We start from the raw sequence: 15,103 nt of genomic DNA on the forward strand, positions 1-15,103 counted from the left end.
TTTTTCGAAGATTACGCATTCAACCTTTAGTAGTCAAAAAACATTTTTCTTGTCATTTATTTTCCATAGCGATAGAAAACTTAGATACATCCGTAAATTTGCGTACGTTATCGCGTCCTCGCATACCTTCTTACATAATATTACAATGATAAAAAGAAAAGGAAGCCACTCGTATTACAAAACAAAAAATTTCGACCGAACACTCCGAATTTACATACAAGGCTTCCAAAATCCGAGCCCGTCAAATGCCAAGTCGATCTTCTCTCTTTTTTCACTTTCCTAAAAGACGTCGTGCCGTATTACGTGTCATTTGAATTTCAAATTTCCGGCCTTACTCGAGGGGAAGCTGTCGTTGTTGCTACTGGTGCTGCTACTGTTACTGTTACTGCTGCTGCTGCTGCTGCTGCTGCTGCTGTTGCTGCTGCTCTTGCTGCTATTACGAAGTGCCGCCATAGCCGTGAAGACGGTCGGAAACCGAAATCTCGCTTCATTTCTATATAGCACCCATAAAATGTACATGGCGAATAATAAAAACGCATTGAAAACTGTGTTAACGAAATCTCAACTTTACGTGAGCATCGAATTTCATTTTTGATCGAGGGTTTAATGATTGGGTAATTGTAGAAGCCATTTCTGATAATAAAAGTGTTTACATCTTTACTTGATGAATTTTTTCAAAAACAAATGCGCGCAACCTATATTAGGTAAATTTGATAAATATTTTTCATTGCATAGCGTGTCATTTAATAGGAAAAATAACGTTGTAATGGCCAATAAAATCGAGCTTTCATCCAAATCATTGGATAATATTAATACTTAAGTTTCATTCAATTAATTATTATAATCGTAAATAATAGCCATAACGTTCATATTCAATAAGCTAATAAAACTTATAATAAAAAGTATAAATTCGCAATGCTGAGAATAAATGTTTTTAAAGTTCATTTTAATACGTAGTCAGCAAGCAATAATATCGACAATATTCAAGTAAATTTCTTTCAGTTCCTATATGGTTAGAAGCTACTCCAGCTTTTGTATCAATTGTAGCTCATACAGTAATGGCAGTAATTGGGTGGCATAAACTAACAGCTCGCATTAACTCGCCGAACATTTGTATAGTCAATTTCACAAGTAATGGCAAAATTGATTCGACTATGTTTGTGTGCATATTCAACGCACATTCGCATATGTCGGATCTCACTGGCTTTATTCCATCTACGCTTTTTTTAAACAGCACTGACCGATTAGCCTTTTCGATAATGAACTCGAAGAGCTTTTATTGTTGCGTGCAACGTCCACATCGTAATCCCCGTCGAATAAAGTTGCCTCTACCGGCTTTCAGCGTTTCGTGATACACGAGGGATCTCCCTCGCGAGCTAACTCTTTCTCTCTCTCTCTCTCTCTCTCTCTCTCTCTCTCTCTCTCTCTTAGTCGCCTCCCCTACTCCGTTATTTTATTGGAATATCCGCCCACAGCATTCTGGGAATTATTAAGGAAATGGGATGAGTGCCCGTAGGTGCCCTTTTTATTCGATGTTGAAAGGGAAAAATTGTACGCACGCGTAGACGAGAAACTGGAACGGCACGAGGACTGATAACGATGTTTCCGGTTGCGCGCGTTTATTGAGTGATTTTCGAGCGTTCCGAATGACAGACGCCGAGAGTCGTTGTCGTCATACTGACCGATTGTTCCGTGATTATTTATTTCACTTTACGAATTTAACGAACGCCTTCCGAGCTCTCGACCACTTGCTACTCAAGAATCAAAGATAATTGATTTGTCAATTTATTTATGCAAATCGAAATAATTGCCATCTCTATGTTAAGTATCACGTCTTTCCTATATGTTAATTTAATTATGACTTATAGAGTAGAATGAAAGTTCCAAATTAGATTTAAGCAGCAATCGCGATTATAACTAAGCTTTGAGCACGAATGAAATGGTTATTGAATTAATGTTTCTAAATTGATTCACAATTTATTTTAGAACAATTTTTTTCCAACGCTAGAATGGCATATAATGTATAAAACTAATCGTTTTACTTCTGGCTTTCTTTGTCCTTTGTAATAAATCATATTTCGAATGACGATACTCTATTAAATTAAAGTATCAAAAAACATAATTTTCGATCCGAACAATTCATAATTCTTATTAAATTTGATTGTACCAACAATGGCAGGTACTATTTGTTTGCATTTGTTTGCTTATGTGTTTGTTTATTTATTTGTTTTTCTTTTTTAATGATAAATTAAAAATGGTACATAATTTCATGTAAATGGAAAACTCCATGATTAAATCCTGCAAATTGATTATTAACTGCAAATTGATTATTGAAGCAAAGCTTTTCCTTGCTCATCATTATCTCTCCTTATCTATCATCGAACATAAAAGATTAACGAAATTCTCATATACGAAAGCAGAAAAAAGAAACGATAGGGTGGAAGGCTGCGACTAAATTGCCGGTCGAGAAGAAAGAGGAAAAAGAGTGAGGCTAATACAAATTTAAGAACTGCGTATCGCGCGCTTTTTAATTACAGTAAAACTTTTCGATTCGTCATTTTTGCCAACGTAACTTTTTTGTATACCTAGGCACGAACGAAAATTGATTATTTCTTTCTTGAGCGATATAATAATAAAATGCGTAGAGAATCGCGAGTTACGCTAATAAGCGTGGGCAATAAAAAACTTTAACAGTTTCATGAAGTTTTCTACGGCCGATTTAAATCTAGTTATATACAACTCCGTTTTATGGATCAATCGAGTTTGACAATTTCATTTTAAATATAAATTTTATGCATTACTATTTAATTTATCGGAATTGCCTATTTTTATACTAATATAGTCATTTAATTTGAAATAAATCAATTGAAATTATCGAAAATAATTTAAGCTTATACCAATAGTAAATTATGGAAGCAACAATATTTTGTAATATCAAATTATATTTAAAATTTAGATGTACGGCTCATGGTTATGTAATCACGGTTTATATGTTGTAAATATGACGTAATCCGTTGAGAGAATTCTACTATAATGTAGTCAAATTTTAATAGGCTTATTAACAACTAGATACTTTTTATCTTAGCCAATATTATGTTTAATATGAGCCATTACGTACAACGTCAATATTGTTTTCAACTCAAATGGAAATAGAATTGATTTACAACATTTCTAAAAATGCGTATTCATTAGAGTAATATTAATATATCCTTCGAGTTACAAAACACTTTTAATTTTAATCACGTGTGTTACCGATTAATTACTTATTTATCTTCCAGCACTGACTATCGTTCACGTATTCTAACTTATTCTAACTTGGAAGCAAATCCATACGAATATCCTAGATGGGTATATATATATATTTTTTTTTTTTTAATGCGTAGTTACAAATTATGGAGCGTTTTATTTCATAAAACGAGAAATAATATTAGCGAAACACTTGACGTTCCCCATCAATAACGTCGCATACTCAATCATTTATCATTCATATCATCATATTATCTCTCAATCATTTTCAAGAAGTGGCTTTTACATACATAATTGTCGACAAAACGGCCACACTCTTAGCCACCGGCAACAACAAAACAAAAAACAAAAAAAAAAACAATCCAGTTTCCGAAAACAAAATCATCCACCACGGCATTTTGATAAGTTTTGCCCACGAATGTTGTATAATATGTGATAACGACTCGTGTAAAAACTATTATATTAATAATAAAAGGACCTGCCGTTTGTCTGGAAGATTAAAAGAAAGTCGTGAAAGAGCCAGAGAGAGAGAGAGAGAGAGAGAGAGAGGCGCGATGAAAAGAGTGAGCAGCCAGTGCGCAAGAGGCCAGAGAGAAGTAACAGCCACGAGATGAGAAAAGAGTGAGGGGGAGAGCCAGGGAGAAAGAGAGGGAGCGAGACGCAAGAGCAATCAAAGCTGATTAAGCCCACAACTGGGGAATCTGTGGGGCCAGTGTCTCACGCCAATTCCGCCCAATCAGCAGCCACTGCCGCCGTAGCGGCTACGCGCTCGGGGAGATTTAAAAAATAGAATGCCTACTGTCAATTGTCCCATAATTTAAATAAATCGAATAAATGGACAAAGTGGCCAATTAGAGTAGTTGCTGGTTGCTGCTTTAACGTATTATTCTCTTTCTTGGCTACTGTCTCTTCAGCCCCCTCCCCTATGACTCTCACTCTCTCCCCCGCCTCTCTCTAATGTGCCTCTGCGCGTAAGCGCACATGTGCGTAGACAGAGTGTAGTGGGTACCTTTACATGCATGCCTCGATGTTTTCCTTTCCTCCGGACCGGCACGGCCCATCGGCCGTCCTCGTGATTTAAGGAGTTTCGTTACGCGCCACTAGAAGGGCTAATAACCATTTACATCGCGCTTGGACGTCGACTGTGCATGCGCATGCGCGCCCTAACCGCGAGCATGAGAAATCACGCTCTCGGCATTTTATACGCGAGATGATTATTCTCCTCCCCTGTATCCATCAAGTGGCCTACCATGCCCGCCGAGGTTGTCAAACGTTTAATAAATCGAAGAAAATTTGGCTAAGTGTTGGGTGGCCGGCTTATTTCGTATTCACGAAGTTGGAAAGGAAAGTCTTGGATGACGATGTCAAAGTAGCTGCGAATGCGATAAAAGTCGAACGCGCACAAATGTTATCGAGGCGCAAAATGTCCTTATACCTTATGCTCGGACTAATTGTCATGTAGTTATTAAGCCAAACTTGATTCATAGTATTTATTTAGAAGAATGTCGAAGAGATTATTCATGGAAGGAAGCTCTAACCTACCCTTTCAACGGCGCTAATTGATGAGTCCGCGAGGATGGCCAAGAGAGAAGAGAAACGGGCCACTCTATCGGTGCACGAATAAAAATAATTATTCCAACCGAATGCAAAGTAGTTGGGCTTCGCTTCGGTACACGTCCGAGTCCCATAATAACAATAAATTAAAAGTACAGCGGCCGAGTAGCGGGGCAAATGGAAATAAAGAGCGAGCGGCTTCATAAGGCAGCGCAAATAACAAATAAAGCACAAACGGAAGCAACAATAAATAACTGGTGTGCGCGCCAGAGTCGAAGGAGCGCAAAGAGGCGCCCTCGAGCTCGCCTCGTCCCCCTTTTGCATTTTATCTCTTAGCCAACGCCGACGCTCCTTGTCTCCTTCCTCTTATACAGTGCGCCACCCCCGCCATGGGAATACCTCAATACCTCACAGGTAGCGCTGGACTTCATTTCAAAGAGAGAAAGAGATACGCCTTTGTTCGATTCAACCTGATATACTATGCTATTTTAATCACTTTTCCGACAAGACTTACAACATTCATTTGTAAGACTATTTCGGCCACATAAGCAGGACCAGAGTGCGACTAAACGTCAAAACCTTCGCGCAGCGAGCTTTTCCATTTATTCTCTTCAATCAGAATTCCACTTACCTCTTTTCTATTATTTACCGCGTAAAATGGCGCACAGGCTTGCTTATTTATAACACGGTACATAAAGCTTCTGCAACACGTAAATATCTCGGCGTGTAGGTGAAGTTTACCGTTCTACTAAAAGAACACAAATGTGAGTGCGCGCGCTTCAAATGTAAGGATTTTGAATACCTATAAAAAGTCTCCGATAAAAACGAAAGGTGCGATCGCTATTTAGTGATATTCGAATATTTATTTTGTTTGTAGCAAGACAACTAATTCCTTAATTGTCTTTCTACTTAATTATTCAAGAATTAATTAGGAAAATAATAAATCGTACATAGACTCATCCTCACCCTCAGACCTTAGCATCTGTATTGAGCAATACAATTATTGCTACTACTGGGGATCTGCACTTCTGCATCGAGTAAACTTAATCGTACAACTATTATTCTGAAGTCCAATGCTCTCTCTTCCTCAGACACAGTTACAAACTCTCTCTCTCTCTCTCTCTCTCTCTCTCATTTCTCTGTCGCGCTCTCTCCAATGCATTCCTGAATTTCATTTTTTTATGTCATGGAACAAACCATTTGAGATAAAAAAAACAATTGAGATAGTTATGATGGGGGAAAAGATAGAAAGACAGAGAGAGAGAGAGAGAGAGAAAGAGAGAAAGAGAGAAAGATGAGAGGAACGCGTTTTGCAGGTGCACATATAGGTGTGCTGCCGTTGCGCACGACAGACTCGTCACTTTGTAGAGGAACGAAATAGCGAAGATATTTCTCTTTCGCTCTCTGCCTCTCTCTGTCTCTCCTTCGCTCTATCTCTATCTCTTTATCTCTATCTCTTTCGCTCTATCTTCTACGAGTGAACAGACTGCGGGTATTGTTGAGCAGCATGATAGGAGATACGATGCCACGCGTGCGCGAACGCTACCACTACTTGAAACGTGAAATATGGAGGGCAGGATTCCCCCGCGCGCCGTGATTTATATTTTGCGAAACGCTCACGATAAATAATGCGAATTGTACAGGCGAGGTTTTTCAGTGCGCGTACGCTGAAATTTCGCTTACCGTGGCTTCTAATTTAATACTTGTATTCTACGCTCGGGCCACCTACTCGACCACCTTCTCCCCACCCCCTTTTCGTCTACGCTTCTTATTATGCCTTCCCCTTTATATCCGCGAACCGTTCCTTAACTACCAAGTCATGAGAATCACAGTATGATCAAATGAAATATCCTTTGCAGTTGGTAAATCATAATTTTATCGATTCCACAAAGTGGTATATCGAAACCCGCGAATCATTCACTCTTCCAGTAATTTCAATATGAACAAAGAGAAATTATTGATAAAGGATTAATGCTAACAAGTTGTTCACTTATTATTCAGTGAATTATCGTCAAACGATTGTCTCGTAAAGTGCCAATCCATGTGATAAGAGCTATTATTCTCGAGAATCCCTTGTCGCTTAAAGATTGTCGCATAGGAGTGATTGATTGACAACAAGTAGCGCCCTAGAAGTTTGATTATTTCTGATTCAACCCAAAAAATCATCATTAAATAAAATAATAAAGCAACGATAAATTAAAAGGTCCTTAAAAGGCGCGATAAAAACAGAGAAGGAAGGTGGTATTCCGCAAGTGCGAACTCGGGTGCTTTTGCACTCGAAGCAGACTCGTCACTCGCTGGGAGAGGGTGGGAGGGATGCGGTGGCTAAGGATGCTTGGAACGTATTGTGCGAAGGAGCCCCGTGGTACCGATGCACCACAACCTTCTTACCTAATGTGTGCGCAGCGGATAAATCGCCCGCGTGTTTCGCCCATTGATTTCTGTCGAAAAATCTAAAATAATCGCCCGTTTCTTTACCGCGATATGCAGAATTTCGTGCCTTCGGCACTTGTTTTGGCATTCTTCCGCTTTTGTTGTAGTGAGCCTTGAGCACAAGAGACTCTGCACTCTCGCCTATTGCCTACGAAGCCTACGAATCTCATTTGCCGAGCGAGGTCCTTTAAAAATTCTCCTCCACGCGTAACTATTATAAAATGAAGAGGCACGTCGATTATAACGTGCCGCTTATGTGCCACGCCGACATTTAAATGCAAATAAAAATTTCATTGCGTTATGATAGGGGAAGACTTTTTTTCCAAATGTGCGGCTGATCGAGCATACGAAATACAAATATTCCTCGGCGAGATCGCGGCCCTCTCCTGGACGAATAATAATATGATCGGCTCGACGCGCGAATATAAAACGATCTCATGCTCGTTAGTACGTCACGCGCGGCTCGATTTATAGCGCGCGCGCCTATCCTCGCTTTACCGACTTATATCGACCATACATAAACATGCGAATCGAAAATCCGCGCGAGCGCGTTCCCAACATATTGATTTTCGAAAATCAAAAGAAAAAGAAAAGAGTAGTCCTGCAATACGAAGCGGTGGAAAAAATTTCCGGAAGGAGGAGGAAAAAGGCGAGGAAGCCAGTGGTGGGAGAACGAATTTCACGCTTCATTTGAAACTTTCAAACGAATGGCGCGCGAGCTGTGCACGTGTATGTACTTTCGTAAACAATGCCCTCGAAACTTTTCGATTTAACGAGTATTAGCGTTGGGATAAAAGTGCCTGCCAGCGACCGGCCGAGCGCGCGCGCGCAGAGAGAAGCCTTTTTTCATTTTCAGTACGGCGAATGATGTTGAATAGATGGAGTAATAATAATACGGAACGCTGGCGTGACTCACCTTATAATTTCATTCGTTGAATAATTATGTTTAGATATAATTTGGGAATGCGGAATTCCTAAGCTACTCGTAATCCTTCCAATACGAAACAATTAATGGGATATTGATACGCGATTGATGTGCGGGATAAGCGGAAAAAAATCAGGATCCTTGATGCCGAAGATTAATAATATTTAAGCAAAATAAATTAGGCCGCTTAAGGTGATAGAAGCTACGTTGGTTCAGTCTGTCTGCGTTAACTTAAATATACATGGCAATGCAATAAGAAAAAATTTACTTACAATTCGTGTTCTTTGTATTCTATCCGATAAAATCATCTTTTGTTTAAAAGCATCTTTTGTTCACATCGATCGGCGCGCTCTTTTCAAACTTGACAAAATTAAATTATCAGGCATTAGTAAAGCATCGAGAAAGAAAGACGAACTAATAAAGCACGTGTGACGGGGGCAAATTAATGATCTCGCAATAATTAAGAGCAGAGAGAAAGTTACAACGAGAATGAAAAATACTGGATAGCGAAAAAGAAAAATTTAAAAGGAGACAAAAGCAAAGGCCAAAGAGAGAGAGAGAGTGAGGAGGAGAGTGGAAGTTGGCCATTGGCCCCGAAATGCAGGCCTCCTCTTGATTCCCGAATGGTCGAAATTAATAAAAAGTTGAGGAACGATAAATTAGTCCGGCCGATCGCGGCGAGTCGAGACTCAGTCGTCTTCTACCCTCCCCCAGCCCAAACCCCAACCCCAACCCCAACCCCAAAACCAATCCCAACCCCCCGTCTCTCTCCCTTCGCCACAACAAGAGTGGGAGACGAAGAGAGGCGCTAATAAATTTCAAATATCAGATTTCAAATCCCGCGCGTTTCTTTTTGCGCAGGCGCGCGCACGAGTATGCCATTGTCATGACCGTGTTTGAGCGCCGCACTTCAACTAGTATCGTGAGATAGAAGCGGGGGCCACTGGGAGCAAAATCAAGTTTGGTATTTAAGACGAATGGATTCTGCAAATTACACTCGGGAATTCTCGCCCCGAGACTGCGGACGCTTCTTCTTCTTCGTCTGCCGGCTTCGCGAATTATACACATTATTAGCGAATAGTTGCAAGCCCGATTGTTGTTGCCGTGCTTGACTAATGGTAACCACTCTGAAGAAACAACAACACTCGCTCGCTTGTTTCTATATACAAATTGTACCTCCTTACCTGTTTTATTAGTGTACACCGAAAGTACAAGATTTTTTCGTATAAACCACGTTCCGAAAAGTAAGGGCGGAGCCTACAAGCGCCAGTCCGACGGAATGCGCCATCCCGATTTTTCGTTCCATATCCTGTCGCAGTCTTGGTGCGCCACGAACTCCCCTGCAATATCTCTTTGAAGCGAAATGCCAGGGGAGCTTTTTCGAGTGATCCAGTTGTGGCCTTTCACGTATGCCACCCCATCCTTCGATCGACAACACACTTCTGCCCTACGTATGCCGTCCCTTGAACTCTTTATTATGTTAATTTCCGTGCTTCGATTTAATTAAGTTTCTTTGACGGCAGGCTTTTCTTTTTAATTGCTTTACTCGTTTACTTTTTGCGAAAATGTACGAGCGCGCGTGTGTGCGTGCGACTATGCGTACTTTCCTTCGTCAGTTCAAATCTTGAAGCGAAATTTCATCTATAGACGAGTATTTCTCGATTGAGATTAAATGGTTTCGCAGGGACGCGAAAAATCATACTCTTTCCTGCTTTCTAAACCACAAATACATTAGCGGCTCTTATTATCAATCGCACCCACTTGCACGCACGCACGCACACACAGGCACAAAGAGAAACATACAATTAGATAAATAAACAAGAGATGGATAAATTCCGCTTCACTTGTTTTTAAAAACAAAACGGACGAATCGTTATTTATCATTAATCTACAACTTCCTATCGCGAAGACGATGAGTGCATTGACATTTTTGTCCCAATATTTGTACATCGTGTAAATATATGTCTAATGTCAATAATTCAGCCAAACTGGAACTTTTGAATGGTCCAACAAAGGCGATACAAAAAAATTGTTAAACAAAAAAGACCATTGAAAAGCAATTTGAATGAGATTAATTTCGTAGATTATGGCGGCGCACACGCACACGCGCACACAATATTAAGCCTTGGTGCCCGAGATTTACACGATCGAGCGCAGTTCGACCTAATAATTCAATTACCGGAGCCCCCAGCGGAGCTTTTCTCTACTCTCGGCCTCTACTTTAAAACGCCCGCTTTCGTGTGTTGCCTGGAGTCGGACGGCGCGCAGCTGTTGCGAGCTGTGTTTGACAAATCGCTCTTTCAAACATTTTCGCGTTCGCTTCATTCAAAGGCTTCGTCCCGACGAGCGTTGCTCTCTCTCTCTCTCTCTCTCTCTCTCTCTTTACTTAGATTTAAGGATATTAATACGAGCCCCAAATTTTTATATGGAGCCTCAAGTGCATCGCTCGCTATATCGAGCCATTCACTTGTGAACAGTAATTTTTTTTTTCTTCCCTTCTCCTTCCTACATTGTACAGACTTAGAAAAAGTCGTTGGGAGGGTTTTTGTGGATTTAAAAATAATAACGTTCCATGTAATTGATTAAAACATTCGGGGGATCGTGTAAGTGCGTTTTCTGATGGAAGTACTGGGCATCAATTACTTTTGCACTAACAATCAATTTTAAGAATTATAAATATTTTTTATTTTGAAAACAAAATTATCTTTTGATATTAAGCTATGCTCGGTAATAAATATTGATTTTATCGGCTATAAAAAGCAAATGCATCTGTATGCCCACGAGTAAAATACATGTAAAGAATTATAGCTATTTTTTAAAAAATATAATCACAACGAGATACATATTTAATTTAAATGAAATAGAATTTATATTGAATTCACGGATAATTGCTCGGACTTCGTCTTCTCCGTATCATCAATGACTTTAGATTAGAAAATCGTCTCTCGGCCTCGAATAATTTTCACAGAATCCTACTTCGTGCATCCACTTTTGAAATCGGACTCGTTTTATCGATTTCCTATTTCGTGTGAATCTTACCAAGTTGGTCTTTGTAAAGAGACTAGGGCTTCGATTTAATTAATAGCAAGAGGAAGATATGAGAGAGTGAGAGAGAGATTGAGAGAGAGAGAGAGAGAGAGAGAGAAGTTTGTACAGGGTGAAAGACGCAACATCGACTCCTTCTTTCCACTCGCGCGAGCGAACGAAAATATCTTTCCTTTCTCCGAGAGCAAATTAATCGCGAAGAACCAAGGAAAGAGAGAGAGAGAGAGAGAGAGAGAGAGAGTGAGAGAAAGAAGCTCACTGCAGCTAATTAATAGATGGGGGTGGGACCACGGGGCGCCAGAAGGATCGGAGCTCTTCGAAACTTGCTTCTTTTTCGTCTTTTTTCTCTCTGTATCTCCTCTCCCCTTGCATTCGGCTTCCTCATGGGAAGATCCGCGTATCTCTCGTCCCTTGTCCTCTTTCTATCCTCGCGTTTCCTTGCGCTTCTTGTTTCTCTTCCATATCTCCGGGCTTCTGGCGCGGCATTATATTGCATCCCATGCGCTGCGATTCACTAATTGATAATTAACGATCGTTTATTTTTGGCCTACGCGAGCGAGTGCAACCGATTTCGCGCGATCACAATGCTCTCCAGGAAACGCACCATTTCCCATGTATTCGTTCTTCAAATACAGTGGACTTGTACATTTTAGTATCTTGTATCGTACTTAGATATCGAACATTACATTTATATCTAATTCCTTAAATCTATTCATTCCCTTATAAAATTATGCGGATTTCCATTTAGTAAGACTCCTTTAAATAAAAGCCACAATCATACTTATCTATAATTATTAAAAGCACTAAGTTTAAGGAACGGTACAATCAAGTTTATAATTTCTCCATTCATTTTCCTCATTTGTGTCGTTAAAAAAAAAGAAAAAATGAAAAGAGCTTATAAATGGAATAAAAATGGAAATCCTTTAGAATGAAACGGTAGAACCAACATCGAAGATCTCCGCGATATATAATCAAGCAAACATTCGCGCAAGTAGAAAAGTTAAAAAAAAAAAAGAAGAGGAACAAAACGGGGCCGTGACGTCACGTCGCTTTTCTCGTTGGGCAGCTGCGTTTCTTTTTTCGAAGCTTCGATGGCGCACCAACGATCGATCGATCGATTTCCACGTCGTTTCGAGGACGGCGGGGGCTGCGACGTTGTCTCCGATTGCCAAAGAGCCACTTATTTCGTTTTTCCTCGATCACAGCCCGATCGGGGCCAATCGTCGTCGCGCCTCGCACTGGCCAAACTAGAGCTTCTTCTGTTCTACTAGTCAAGTGTCGCAATTTTTATTTTGCGTTTTGAGCACAGCAACTTTTTTATTTGCCAAATAGCTTAGCACTTGATGAACTCGCATCGTCATTTATTCCGATTAAGATTTAAATTTAGATTATAAAAATTGGCATTGGGCACTCGAGTGGCATTTCGTTGATTTTCCCTTCGATCGATGGCAATTCGCTATGCGAAAATTTATTCTCTAAGTGACGATAGGATGAAACTAAAAAGCGTCGAATCGTTCGCTGTTCTTAAAGAAAAAATTAGGACGCACGTGATTATAGCTGGACGATTATAAAACGTGTTTACTATTATACAATGTGATTCGGATAATAAACGTGTAACAATTAAGTAATTTGTAGCTATAGGATTTATTGTGTGTATCATTGAATATCATTGATATTCATATCATCACTAGCGATTCTTAATTTAACTTATTTAGATTAAGAGAATAAATTATTGTGATAATAGCTAATACATTATAACTGACGCAACAATTACCTATTTTCAGCAAATGAAGTAATTAAATGAGCGCGTTTAAAGCACGAAAAAGATCGATATGCCAAGGGCTCTGGTTCATTATCAATTCAATTAACTTAAAAATACAATTGCAATGCTATACAAAGTACGGAGAAGCTTCGAGTTCCTTTCAAAACACACCTAAATTACTCCTCCGTATCTAAAATCATTTTCCTTACATTAACATAACGAGCTCGATTACACGACATTTTAAATTAAAATATATAAAGTATGCGAACGAGAGTCACTTTCAAGAGCATCTAGTGACAATGGAAAATATTACACAATTATTCACGAGATTAGTGGCAGTTAAAGTCCGCGAACTCGCAGCTCAATAAAATACGAGCCTGATTCCTCGACCACACAGGAAATATTTCAGGGGCTCGCGGCGACTACATCGTACCGAATTCCATAAATTTTAATGAACGAAGCGTGTTTGCATAATCGAGGGCTTTGACGCGCGTGTGCGCGCGCCGCTCGTTAATTTTAGCGATTGCAAAAAGGCGCGCGACAATCGACGCGTGTAAACGCAAGCAATAATAGACGAGCGGCAACGGCGACAGCGATGGCGACGGCAACGGCGGCAACGGCGGCAACAGCAGCAGCAGCAGCGTCTTTTCATCTCCTTCGTCGCTCATGCGAGGACCATCCGATAATTATTATCGAGAATGTCGTTCGCGTTTCTTTTCCTTTAGGCGCCGCTACACAGCCTGGAAAAGCCCATTGTGTATTATTCTTGGTACGCCGCCGCTGAATTTATACTTTGCGCACTTCTTCGTGACGTGGCCGATTGTAAAGGAGGAAGTCTATTTATCTTATGCCGTGGACTCTCATTCTTTTATCGGCTCTTGTGCTTTCTTCGCACGCTTTAACATGTCAAAAACGGTTTTTTGTTTTACTTTGTTGAGGGAAAAAGCACCTATCGACAAAATGATAACGATTGATAAAATGTTTTATTTGAATTTACCGGGATAAGGAAAACTATTGTTAAATTGTTGTTGTTGTTGTTGTTGTTGTTGTTATTATTATTATTATTATTATTATTATTCGTTGTAGAATAATTAGATAAAATAGTCGAAATGACTGTATTGTATTAAAATCACAGCGTAGCTGTTTATAGAATTTCAATTAACAATAATTTGATCACCTTCCATATTACTTTCTCTTTTTCTGAAACGCGTTTATGATTTACTTAACATAAGAAGTATATGAGTTTAATAGAAGATGTTTTCTCGTAGTTCATAATTAATGTAATTAATTTGGAAAAACATTTTTAAGCCATTATAGATCATTTGAAAAAATAAATATATCTTTTTCCAATAAAATGTTACAATAAAGTTTTAAATAATCTTGCTTTTTCCCAATCAAACTTGCTGTACTGGCATTTTCATTACGCTCCTCGGAACATTGAAAGAAGATTATTTATCGCCGAAAACGCATGAATTGACATGAAATCTAAAACTTTCTCATTTATTGGTATCGCCGAACTGACGTTCGAAGATGCTATTATGGATTTATCACCCTGGGAATCAACTATCTTGTTTTGAAGATTTTAATGTACGAACCATTGTTGATTACTACACTATATTACTTTTAAATTATGCAGTGCATGAGTTCACTTTTATGATTTTTCGCATTATTGGGATTGAATAAATATTAATAAAATCATTACAAAAAAATTGTTTAAAATGCGATACTAGTACGCGCATGTGAATATTGTTTTCAATATAAATTGCCTAATGTTATTAATCAATAAAAAAAGATTTTATAACTCATTTTAGATTTCCTTTTAAACGGATAAATGTTTAGATTCTCAAGATTCGTTAGAAAATGCGAAACCTCGATTTACTTGAAATATATGTCAAAATTGCTTTGCCTTATTTGACAGCCGATAATATTTCATTGCAAAAAATATCTGAATCAAAACGAAATATATTCAATTATTTTCAAAAAATGTAAACTTCCATCAAATTATACTTTCGCCATAAAAGCTGAGTTCTCGGCGTACAGATAAAAACATAACAGAAAAAGAGGAATGTCGAGGGTTTAGTCAACCAAGCGAAATTATGCACACATCTCGATCTACGAGTTCACTTATACTTTTTCCA

At 39.1% G+C, this 15,103-nt stretch overlaps 1 protein-coding gene across 1 annotated transcript in view; it reads left to right on the forward strand.

Moving 5' to 3' along the window:
- LOC105365088 (zinc finger protein castor homolog 1) overlaps nucleotides 1-15,103 on the forward strand; it is a gene marked incomplete at its 3' end in the record, with an annotated part of 132,356 nt that overhangs the window by 95,574 nt on the left and 21,679 nt on the right. The gene's annotated exons all lie outside the window — the stretch shown is intronic.

Source organism: Ceratosolen solmsi, unplaced genomic scaffold, assembly GCF_000503995.2.
Source record: "Ceratosolen solmsi marchali unplaced genomic scaffold, CerSol_1.0 scaffold10, whole genome shotgun sequence".
Classification (NCBI taxonomy): Eukaryota; Metazoa; Arthropoda; class Insecta; order Hymenoptera; family Agaonidae; genus Ceratosolen; species Ceratosolen solmsi.